This window comes from Zophobas morio, unplaced genomic scaffold (genome assembly GCF_036711695.1).
Source record: "Zophobas morio isolate AGI-343-1 ecotype UQ-CSIRO unplaced genomic scaffold, CSIRO_AGI_Zmor_V1 ptg000317l, whole genome shotgun sequence".
Lineage (NCBI taxonomy): Eukaryota > Metazoa > Arthropoda > Insecta > Coleoptera > Tenebrionidae > Zophobas > Zophobas morio.
The window spans coordinates 16,670-29,143 of NW_026972421.1; the positions used below are offsets into that span (position 1 = coordinate 16,670).

Sequence of the window (12,474 nt, forward strand, 5' to 3'; positions counted from 1 at the left end):
TTGATGGTTTCGTTGCACTTTCCGAGCCCGTAGGGTATCTGATTGGCTTAAAAGTACAAGAAAACACTTCAAAAGTGACGTTTCTGAAGAATTTTAACAGTTTTCTTGTATCTACGAACGCCAGAATGCATAAAATTGACCTAAACGTCTCCTTTTCCTATTCTGAGTCGATTCTGCATGCTTTAAGTGTGTTTGGTGGCTCAGAACCATCAAAAAACGTTGAAATATAGTTCAAATTCAATAAAATCGACAAAAATACAGTTTCTAGCTAAAATTTGATGGTTTCGTTGCACTTTCCGAGCCCGTAGGGTATCTGATTGGCTTAAAAGTACAAGAAAACACTTCAAAAGTGACGTTTCTGAAGAATTTTAACAGTTTTCTTGTATCTACGAACGCCAGAATGCATAAAATTGACCTAAACGTCTCCTTTTCCTATTCTGAGTCGATTCTGCATGCTTTAAGTGTGTTTGGTGGCTCAGAACCATCAAAAAACGTTGAAATATAGTTCAAATTCAATAAAAATCGACAAAAATACAGTTTCTAGCTAAAATTTGATGGTTTCGTTGCACTTTCCGAGCCCGTAGGGTATCTGATTGGCTTAAAAGTACAAGAAAACACTTCAAAAGTGACGTTTCTGAAGAATTTTAACAGTTTTCTTGTATCTACGAACGCCAGAATGCATAAAATTGACCTAAACGTCTCCTTTTCCTATTCTGAGTCGATTCTGCATGCTTTAAGCGTGTTTGGTGGCTCAGAACCATCAAAAAACGTTGAAATATAGTTCAAATTCAATAAAAATCGACAAAAATACAGTTTCTAGCTAAAATTTGATGGTTTCGTTGCACTTTCCGAGCCCGTAGGGTATCTGATTGGCTTAAAAGTACAAGAAAACACTTCAAAAGTGACGTTTCTGAAGAATTTTAACAGTTTTCTTGTATCTACGAACGCCAGAATGCATAAAATTGACCTAAACGTCTCCTTTTCCTATTCTGAGTCGATTCTGCATGCTTTAAGTGTGTTTGGTGGCTCAGAACCATCAAAAAACGTTGAAATATAGTTCAAATTCAATAAAAATCGACAAAAATACAGTTTCTAGCTAAAATTTGATGGTTTCGTTGCACTTTCCGAGCCCGTAGGGTATCTGATTGGCTTAAAAGTACAAGAAAACACTTCAAAAGTGACGTTTCTGAAGAATTTTAACAGTTTTCTTGTATCTACGAACGCCAGAATGCATAAAATTGACCTAAACGTCTCCTTTTCCTATTCTGAGTCGATTCTGCATGCTTTAAGTGTGTTTGGTGGCTCAGAACCATAAAAAAACGTTGAAATATAGTTCAAATTCAATAAAAATCGACAAAAATACAGTTTCTAGCCAAAATTTGATGGTTTCGTTGCACTTTCCGAGCCCGTAGGGTATCTGATTGGCTTAAAAGTACAAGAAAACACTTCAAAAGTGACGTTTCTGAAGAATTTTAACAGTTTTCTTGTATCTACGAACGCCAGAATGCATAAAATTGACCTAAACGTCTCCTTTTCCTATTCTGAGTCGATTCTGCATGCTTTAAGTGTGTTTGGTGGCTCAGAACCATCAAAAAACGTTGAAATATAGTTCAAATTCAATAAAAATCGACAAAAATACAGTTTCTAGCTAAAATTTGATGGTTTCGTTGCACTTTCCGAGCCCGTAGGGTATCTGATTGGCTTAAAAGTACAAGAAAACACTTCAAAAGTGACGTTTCTGAAGAATTTTAACAGTTTTCTTGTATCTACGAACGCCAGAATGCATAAAATTGACCTAAACGTCTCCTTTTCCTATTCTGAGTCGATTCTGCATGCTTTAAGTGTGTTTGGTGGCTCAGAACCATCAAAAAACGTTGAAATATAGTTCAAATTCAATAAAAATCGACAAAAATACAGTTTGCACTTTCCGAGCCCGTAGGGTATCTGATTGGCTTAAAAGTACAAGAAAACACTTCAGAAGTGACGTTTCTGAAAAATTTTAACAGTTTTCTTGTATCTACGAACGCCAGAATGCATAAAATTGACCTAAACGTCTCCTTTTCCTATTCTGAGTCGATTCTGCATGCTTTAAGTGTGTTTGGTGGCTCAGAACCATCAAAAAACGTTGAAATATAGTTCAAATTCAATAAAAATCGACAAAAATACAGTTTCTAGCTAAAATTTGATGGTTTCGTTGCACTTTCCGAGCCCGTAGGGTATCTGATTGGCTTAAAAGTACAAGAAAACACTTTAAAAGTGACGTTTCTGAAGAATTTTAACAGTTTTCTTGTATCTACGAACGCCAGAATGCATAAAATTGACCTAAACGTCTCCTTTTCCTATTCTGAGTCGATTCTGCATGCTTTAAGTGTGTTTGGTGGCTCAGAACCATCAAAAAACGTTGAAATATAGTTCAAATTCAATAAAAATCGACAAAAATACAGTTTCTAGCTAAAATTTGATGGTTTCGTTGCACTTTCCGAGCCCGTAGGGTATCTGATTGGCTTAAAAGTACAAGAAAACACTTCAAAAGTGACGTTTCTGAAGAATTTTAACAGTTTTCTTGTATCTACGACCGCCAGAATGCATAAAATTGACCTAAACGTCTCCTTTTCCTATTCTGAGTCGATTCTGCATGCTTTAAGTGTGTTTGGTGGCTCAGAACCATCAAAAAACGTTGAAATATAGTTCAAATTCAATAAAAATCGACAAAAATACAGTTTCTAGCTAAAATTTGATGGTTTCGTTGCACTTTCCGAGCCCGTAGGGTATCTGATTGGCTTAAAAGTACAAGAAAACACTTCAAAAGTGACGTTTCTGAAGAATTTTAACAGTTTTCTTGTATCTACGAACGCCAGAATGCATAAAATTGACCTAAACGTCTCCTTTTCCTATTCTGAGTCGATTCTGCATGCTTTAAGTGTGTTTGGTGGCTCAGAACCATCAAAAAACGTTGAAATATAGTTCAAATTCAATAAAAATCGACAAAAATACAGTTTCTAGCTAAAATTTGATGGTTTCGTTGCACTTTCCGAGCCCGTAGTGTATCTGATTGGCTTAAAAGTACAAGAAAACACTTCAAAAGTGACGTTTCTGAAGAATTTTAACAGTTTTCTTGTATCTACGAACGCCAGAATGCATAAAAATGATCTAAACGTCTCCTTTTCCTATTCTGAGTCGATTCTGCATGCTTTAAGTGTGTTTGGTGGCTCAGAACCATCAAAAAACGTTGAAATATAGTTCAAATTCAATAAAAATCGACAAAAATACAGTTTCTAGCTAAAATTAGATGGTTTCGTTGCACTTTCCGAGCCCGTAGGGTATCTGATTGGCTTAAAAGTACAAGAAAACACTTCAAAAGTGACGTTTCTGAAGAATTTTAACAGTTTTCTTGTATCTACGAACGCCAGAATGCATAAAATTGACCTAAACGTCTCCTTTTCCTATTCTGAGTCGATTCTGCATGCTTTAAGTGTGTTTGGTGATTCAGAACCATCAAAAAACGTTGAAATATAGTTCAAATTCAATAAAAATCGACAAAAATACAGTTTCTAGCTAAAATTTGATGGTTTCGTTGCACTTTCCGAGCCCGTAGGGTATCTGATTGGCTTAAAAGTACAAGAAAACATTTCAAAAGTGACGTTTCTGAAGAATTTTAACAGTTTTCTTGTATCTACGAACGCCAGAATGCATAAAATTGACCTAAACGTCTCCTTTTCCTATTCTGAGTCGATTCTGCATGCTTTAAGTGTGTTTGGTGGCTCAGAACCATCAAAAAACGTTGAAATATAGTTCAAATTCAATAAAAATCGACAAAAATACAGTTTCTAGCTAAAATTTGATGGTTTCGTTGCACTTTCCGAGCCCGTAGGGTATCTGATTGGCTTAAAAGTACAAGAAAACACTTCAAAAGTGACGTTTCTGATGAATTTTAACAGTTTTCTTGTATCTACGAACGCCAGAATGCATAAAATTGACCTAAACGTCTCCTTTTCCTATTCTGAGTCGATTCTGCATGCTTTAAGTGTGTTTGGTGGCTCAGAACCATCAAAAAACGTTGAAATATAGTTCAAATTCAATAAAAATCGACAAAAATACAGTTTCTAGCTAAAATTTGATGGTTTCGTTGCACTTTCCGAGCCCGTAGGGTATCTGATTGGCTTAAAAGTACAAGAAAACACTTCAGAAGTGACGTTTCTGAACAATTTTAACAGTTTTCTTGTATCTACGAACGCCAGAATGCATAAAATTGACCTAAACGTCTCCTTTTCCTATTCTGAGTCGATTCTGCATGCTTTAAGTGTGTTTGGTGGCTCAGAACCATCAAAAAACGTTGAAATATAGTTCAAATTCAATAAAAATCGACAAAAATACAGTTTCTAGCTAAAATTTGATGGTTTCGTTGCACTTTCCGAGCCCGTAGGTTATCTGATTGGCTTAAAAGTACAAGAAAACACTTCAAAAGTGACGTTTCTGAAGAATTTTAACAGTTTTCTTGTATCTGCGAACGCCAGAATGCATAAAATTGACCTAAACGTCTCCTTTTCCTATTCTGAGTCGATTCTGCATGCTTTAAGTGTGTTTGGTGGCTCAGAACCATCAAAAAACGTTGAAATATAGTTCAAATTCAATAAAAATCGACAAAAATACAGTTTCTAGCTAAAATTTGATGGTTTCGTTGCACTTTCCGAGCCCGTAGGGTATCTGATTGGCTGAAAAGTACAAGAAAACACTTCAAAAGTGACGTTTCTGAAGAATTTTAACAGTTTTCTTGTATCTACGAACGCCAGAATGCATAAAATTGACCTAAACGTCTCCTTTTCCTATTCTGAGTCGATTCTGCATGCTTTAAGTGTGTTTGGTGGCTCAGAACCATCAAAAAACTTTGAAATATAGTTCAAATTCAATAAAAATCGACAAAAATACAGTTTCTAGCTAAAATTTGATGGTTTCGTTGCACTTTCCGAGCCCGTAGGGTATCTGATTGGCTTAAAAGTACAAGAAAACACTTCAAAAGTGACGTTTCTGAAGAATTTTAACAGTTTTCTTGTATCTACGAACGCCAGAATGCATAAAATTGACCTAAACGTCTCCTTTTCCTATTCTGAGTCGATTCTGCATGCTTTAAGTGTGTTTGGTGGCTCAGAACCATCAAAAAACGTTGAAATATAGGTCAAATTCAATAAAAATCGACAAAAATACAGTTTCTAGCTAAAATTTGATGGTTTCGTTGCACTTTCCGAGCCCGTAGGATATCTGATTGGCTTAAAAGTACAAGAAAACACTTCAAAAGTGACGTTTCTGAAGAATTTTAACAGTTTTCTTGTATCTACGAACGCCAGAATGCATAAAATTGACCTAAACGTCTCCTTTTCCTATTCTGAGTCGATTCTGCATGCTTTAAGTGTGTTTGGTGGCTCAGAACCATCAAAAAACGTTGAAATATAGTTCAAATTCAATAAAAATCGACAAAAATACAGTTTCTAGCTAAAATTTGATGGTTTCGTTGCACTTTCCGAGTCCGTAGGGTATCTGATTGGCTTAAAAGTACAAGAAAACACTTCAAAAGTGACGTTTCTGAAGAATTTTAACAGTTTTCTTGTATCTACGAACGCCAGAATGCATAAAATTGACCTAAACGTCTCCTTTTCCTATTCTGAGTCGATTCTGCATGCTTTAAGTGTGTTTGGTGGCTCAGAACCATCAAAAAACGTTGAAATATAGTTCAAATTCAATAAAAATCGACAAAAATACAGTTTCTAGCTAAAATTTGATGGTTTCGTTGCACTTTCCGAGCCCGTAGGGTATCTGATTGGCTTAAAAGTACAAGAACACACTTCAAAAGTGACGTTTCTGAAGAATTTTTACAGTTTTCTTGTATCTACGAACGCCAGAATGCATAAAATTGACCTAAACGTCTCCTTTTCCTATTCTGAGTCGATTCTGCATGCGTTAAGTGTGTTTGGTGGCTCAGAACCATCAAAAAACGTTGAAATATAGTTTAAATTCAATAAAAATCGACAAAAATACAGTTTCTAGCTAAAATTTGATGGTTTCGTTGCACTTTCCGAGCCCGTAGGGTATCTGATTGGCTTAAAAGTACAAGAAAACACTTCAAAAGTGACGTTTCTGAAGAATTTTTACAGTTTTCTTGTATCTACGAACGCCAGAATGCATAAAATTGACCTAAACGTCTCCTTTTCCTATTCTGAGTCGATTCTGCATGCTTTAAGTGTGTTTGGTGGCTCAGAACCATCAAAAAACGTTGAAATATAGTTCAAATTCAATAAAAATCGACAAAAATACAGTTTCTAGCTAAAATTTGATGATTTCGTTGCACTTTCCGAGCCCGTAGGGTATCTGATTGGCTTAAAAGTACAAGAAAACACTTCAAAAGTGACGTTTCTGAAGAATTTTAACAGTTTTCTTGTATCTACGAACGCCAGAATGCATAAAATTGACCTAAACGTCTCCTTTTCCTATTCTGAGTCGATTCTGCATGCTTTAAGTGTGTTTGGTGGCTCAGAACCATCAAAAAACGTTGAAATATAGTTCAAATTCAATAAAAATCGACAAATATACAGTTTCTAGCTAAAATTTGATGGTTTCGTTGCACTTTCCGAGCCCGTAGGGTATCTGATTGGCTTAAAAGTACAAGAAAACACTTCAAAAGTGACGTTTCTGAAGAATTTTAACAGTTTTCTTGTATCTGCGAACGCCAGAATGCATAAAATTGACCTAAACGTCTCCTTTTCCTATTCTGAGTCGATTCTGCATGCTTTAAGTGTGTTTGGTGGCTCAGAACCATCAAAAAACGTTGAAATATAGTTCAAATTCAATAAAAATCGACAAAAATACAGTTTCTAGCTAAAATTTGATGGTTTCGTTGCACTTTCCGAGCCCGTAGGGTATCTGATTGGCTTAAAAGTACAAGAAAACACTTCAAAAGTGACGTTTCTGAAGAATTTTAACAGTTTTCTTGTATCTACGAACGCCAGAATGCATAAAATTGACCTAAACGTCTCCTTTTCCTATTCTGAGTCGATTCTGCATGCTTTAAGTGTGTTTGGTGGCTCAGAACCATCAAAAAACGTTGAAATATAGTTCAAATTCAATAAAAATCGACAAAAATACAGTTTCTAGCTAAAATTTGATGGTTTCGTTGCACTTTCCGAGCCCGTAGGGTATCTGATTGGCTTAAAAGTACAAGAAAACACTTCAAAAGTGACGTTTCTGAAGAATTTTAACAGTTTTCTTGTATCTACGAACGCCAGAATGCATAAAATTGACCTAAACGTCTCCTTTTCCTATTCTGAGTCGATTCTGCATGCTTTAAGTGTGTTTGGTGGCTCAGAACCATCAAAAAACGTTGAAATATAGTTCAAATTCAATAAAAATCGACAAAAATACAGTTTCTAGCTAAAATTTGATGGTTTCGTTGCACTTTCCGAGCCCGTAGGGTATCTGATTGGCTTAAAAGTACAAGAAAACACTTCAAAAGTGACGTTTCTGAAGAATTTTAACAGTTTTCTTGTATCTACGAACGCCAGAATGCATAAAATTGACCTAAACGTCTCCTTTTCCTATTCTGAGTCGATTCTGCATGCTTTAAGTGTGTTTGGTGGCTCAGAACCATCAAAAAACGTTGAAATATAGTTCAAATTCAATAAAAATCGACAAAAATACAGTTTCTAGCTAAAATTTGATGGTTTCGTTGCACTTTCCGAGCCCGTAGGATATCTGATTGGCTTAAAAGTACAAGAAAACACTTCAAAAGTGACGTTTCTGAAGAATTTTAACAGTTTTCTTGTATCTACGAACGCCAGAATGCATAAAATTGACCTAAACGTCTCCTTTTCCTATTCTAGTAGTTATATAGTGGGGCTGCTGGCTCAGGTCAAATGAGGTCAACCCGAGCTAGGAGCCCCACAACTTTTGATCGAGCGGTCATTGATCTTTTTGGTCGACAATTGACTGTTTGTGTATGAACGTGACTGACCTCGGCGTTGACCTTGCTTTGTCATCGCCTTGTGCTCGATCTATCTGACTCTATGTCCGTAGTCAGGTTGGCCGAGCGGTTTAAGGCGTCAGATTTAAGCTCTGATTCTCGAAAGAGAGCGTGGGTTCGAATCCCACACCTGACAGTTTTTTTTGTATGCAGTTCTACAGTTTTGTTTTGCGTTTAAATGAAACACAATTTAATATTACGTCATTTATTGAGGAAATATTTCATACAACCAATTGTATAGACACTTAGCATTATTTAAAGAACAGTAACATTTTTTATTGTTAGATATATGATTATCACATGATGGGATTTCTTTAGGCAATTTCACACAGTCTTCAATTGTTTCGAGGTTCACAACTTTGGGGCAGTCTTTTCCTAGCGTTTCCATGAGATAATTTTCTTTACATTTTCCTTTTACATATAAGACCTCCACTCCATGTTCCTTGATGTATTTGAGCAAAATTTCTTTTGCAAATATCTGATCCTTGGAGCCGTCATTAAATCTCAACATGTGATGGTAACGTTCTAGATATCTGGCTTGTTTCTTGGTTTTTTCATCGAGTTCGTTGAATTGTTTGGTGGATTTGAATGTTTCATGTATTGTGTTAATTCCATCGTATATCGTAAGTTCTTTTACAATGAATTCTTGCAGAGTAAAACCTTGTACGTCAACTACAACCAACTTCATCTTGTCAATTATTTCGACTGACTGAGAAGGAAGCGACTATGCAATTGTTTTTCTATCAATCCAACTATTGTGGGTGCTATTAAATCCTAACCACTTGACATACAGTTGGTTGCCTTTCTTTTTTAAAACTTTTTCAACGAGATACACACCTGGATGCTTAACTTTTAGTAGTTCCATTTCATAGAAGCCACCTAAAATGTTTTCACCCTTTTCATCTTTCAAAAAATATGTGATGGGATTAGTGAGATTAATTTTCCTTATTACGAAAATTTCATTTGACCAATTGGGTGTGTATCCCTTATCAAAGATTCCACGATATTTACTTATTCTTACGTTGTCACCAACTGTAAATTTTTGTTTATTGCTAACTATTTTAATGCGAGTATAAGCAGCTTTTAGAATAGCTTTCTCATTACTTTTGTTAACTTGTGAGGGTTTCATTTTTATAGTACGATGATAAGAATTATTATATTGATGTACTACATTTGGCAATAAATCTAACCATTTATAATTTCCTTGCAAACTAAATTCTTTCCACATTAAATTTTTCAATGTGCGATTTACTCTTTCAACGATTGAGGCCTTTTTTAAACTGTAAACACTGTAATGATTAATTTTGTATTTTTTCATAAGATTTTGAAACTTTACATTATAGAATTCTTTTCCTTGATCTGTTTGTAAATTTTTGGGTAACCATACGATCTTGGATAAAATTGTTTCCATTGCAGTCGTTATTTGTTGAGAATCTTTCGATTTTACTGGAACAGCCCACACATATTTTGAGAAACAGTCAATAACAATAAGTATATATTTGTATCCTCTATTTGTCTTAGCATACGGTATCATTTCCACTAAATCTGCTTGTAATGTTTCGTTAATACCCTTAATTATCACCTTACGTCGTGTAAAATTAATTCTTACAGGTTTGTGCAGTTCTGCAACAATATCTCTTTTAATGGGAGTTGGTTCATACACCTTCTTGCGCTTCATTTTTATTGCTCTTGTGTTTATAATATGCTTTCTCGGACGTAACTAATGATTCTTCAAAATTCACAGGGCATTTTATTATCATTTCAGCGAACAAATCCGGTACATTTTCTGTTTTATTGAAGGCATATTTGAACGAGATACGGTCACCGTTACGTAATGAAAGTCCTTCCATTTCTTCTCTATTAAATATTTTGTTATTTACACAAATATTTATTTCATTGCTAGTAATATTTAATTTTGCAATTGAACCAATTTCTAAAGGAAACGTGTAGTGAGTTTCTTTAGACTTTAATATGTACGTGTTTTCGATGGTTTTAGCTGATTCGAAGTGAAATATTAGATTATAGAACATATAGTTCGAAATAGTAATCATAGCATCGTCAACTGAATCTGAAAGTTTAGTATGTTTCAGCAAATGACGTCCGAATTTATCCAGAGTCATATTAAGCAATAATTTTAGCTTCGCGTAGTTCTTCTATTATAGAAACGATTTCGTTTTGGTGACCTGAGTGGCCTGCTGTCTGGGAAGCGACTAACAACTTCAGTCTTTCAACTAATTCATTTGGATCTTCCCAATACACATAATCAACTTTATTTGCGTTTACTTCTTTAAACAATACTTGACCACCTTTCTTCGGCTTTTTATACTTCGTGAGAGTTGAGAACAATGGTCCTATAATATTTTTGTATTTCATAGAACTTGTACCCAATATTCGATCATTTTCATCGAAATTTCTTCGATATGCATTAGTTTTTTCTAGAATCTTTTTGTATATTTCTTTGTCTTCCACAGTAAAATGAATAGGCTTCTTTTTAAAAATGAGTTCATAAATTCCAGGCGTCCCTATAAATATCTCATTATCTATTTTTATATCTGGACCTACAAATTGTACCTCCTTCGAACCAATGTAAAATTTCTCTGAGAACGTGTCATGTCTTACGCCTGTTCTGTGATCAAATTTACTTTCTGTATCGTGATGCATTTCGTCAATATATTTTCTCGGTAATTCATCAAAATCATTTAAATATTCGTTGTAAACATCTGTATCAACGATGTTTTTAATATAATTTTTACTTAATTGAACAGATTTTTCAAGAACTTCATCGAAGTTGTAATTATCATTGTCTTTTTCGGGAATGTATTCGAACACATTGTTCTGTGCATCTGTTTTATTTATTGATTCCTCGAAATCTCCCTGTGACAGAATATCATATTTTGAACTAATCGGACTCATTCCTTGTTCTTTTTCGTTTTTGATTGTATCGATTCTTTTCACAAGGTTAGTAACTTTTGTAGCAATTCTTTTTTGTCTTGGTGTGAAAATTTCTTCTTGCATTGGTGTATTATTGATAGTTTTTTTGGCACGAACAGGAGATAGAATTGTATTTTCCAACTTTCGCTTTGTTGGTGTACTGTGCTCAATGTTCGATGCATTTTTTGTTTTCACATCTTGATTACTTTTTATTGCAGATTCACTTCTTCTCTCAATTAATGTTTCCAAATGTTTGGTAAGGGGTTCATACTTTTTTTCTTCATTTCTTTGAGTTGCTTTAATTAGTTCTAATTTTCTTTGTAAATCTTTTCTTTTCTTAATCAATTTCTTTTTTAAATCAAGCACATCTGATATTTTCGAATCCATGTCTCCTAAGACTTTCGAAAATACAAATAAACTGAATTAATCTATTTGAATTAAAGGCTTATATACGTATGCAACATTTCACAAACATTCTATAAAAAAGACTAGTTTTTTTTTTTTTTCATATTTCAATAGTATAGATGCACATGTTTTGTTTTGTAATGATCTCTTATATGATCTTTATAATAGCAATATATACAGGGTAAGTTAGGGGTATCTGTTTCACCTCCACATTTTGGACATTTATATTTTACAGGAACTGGCATGTTGACGGTTTAAGATACTTTAATAGACTGAAATTATGGAAATGGGTCAATGAAATTATCAAATCCTTTTCTAAACCTACCACTACGAATTTCGTTCTCTTTATCGACTACTAAAAATTCATAACTATTTTGCCAGCAAAATGAACAGATTTCTTTAAATTTATCAAATGTGATATCAGTACCGATATGATCATCATAAATATGACGCAAGTTTAAATTATCTTGCTTAAATAAAATAATAAAATTTGCGTTGTCTCTTATTAGATGTTTAGGAATACATGTGTATGTTTGACATAAATAAAAACAATCTATATTTCTGTGTCGTCCCATGCTAAAATATTCTTTCATTAAATTTTGCTTGTCACATGCCACGTCGTCAAAAATGAAGACAGAATTAGTTTTAGCTTTGTGCGCTGGTGGTATGTTGTTATTGTCGAAATTGTTAAAACTATAAAAATTTATACCTTTAATAGGTTTTAGAAGATTTTCCAAATATTGATATTTTGGTTGGAAAAGAGATTTAGAATACACGTAGACATTTTCAAATCTTAAACCATTTGGATGTTCGATTAAACCTATCATAACATTAGTTTTTCCGCAATTAGACGGTCCGACAATTATACATCTTACTGTCGATGGTAAAAGATCTCCGTGTCTTTTATTCTCACTGTTAATTTTGATATCGTTATTGCTTATCGGCAATTTAAGGTTTTGAGGGATCAAACGCATTTCGACATCTAATTAAGAAACCGACATGTGGAGGGGTATAAATACTAAATTTTTCTACGATTCCATTAGTATTTTAGCTGATACGAAAGTTTGAGTATAAATGAAGATTACGAAGCGAACAAGGAACAGTCGTCGTAGTGAGACCTACAGAAAAAC

The 12,474-nt window shown here is 34.2% G+C and overlaps 1 non-coding gene across 1 annotated transcript; it reads left to right on the top strand.

Annotated features, from left to right (window-relative positions):
- Positions 1–8,060: 8,060 nt before the first annotated feature.
- Trnal-uaa (transfer RNA leucine (anticodon UAA)) lies at positions 8,061–8,144 on the top strand. Its single transcript has one exon. It is a non-coding gene; the product is annotated as a tRNA-Leu (tRNA).
- Positions 8,145–12,474: the final 4,330 nt, after the last annotated feature.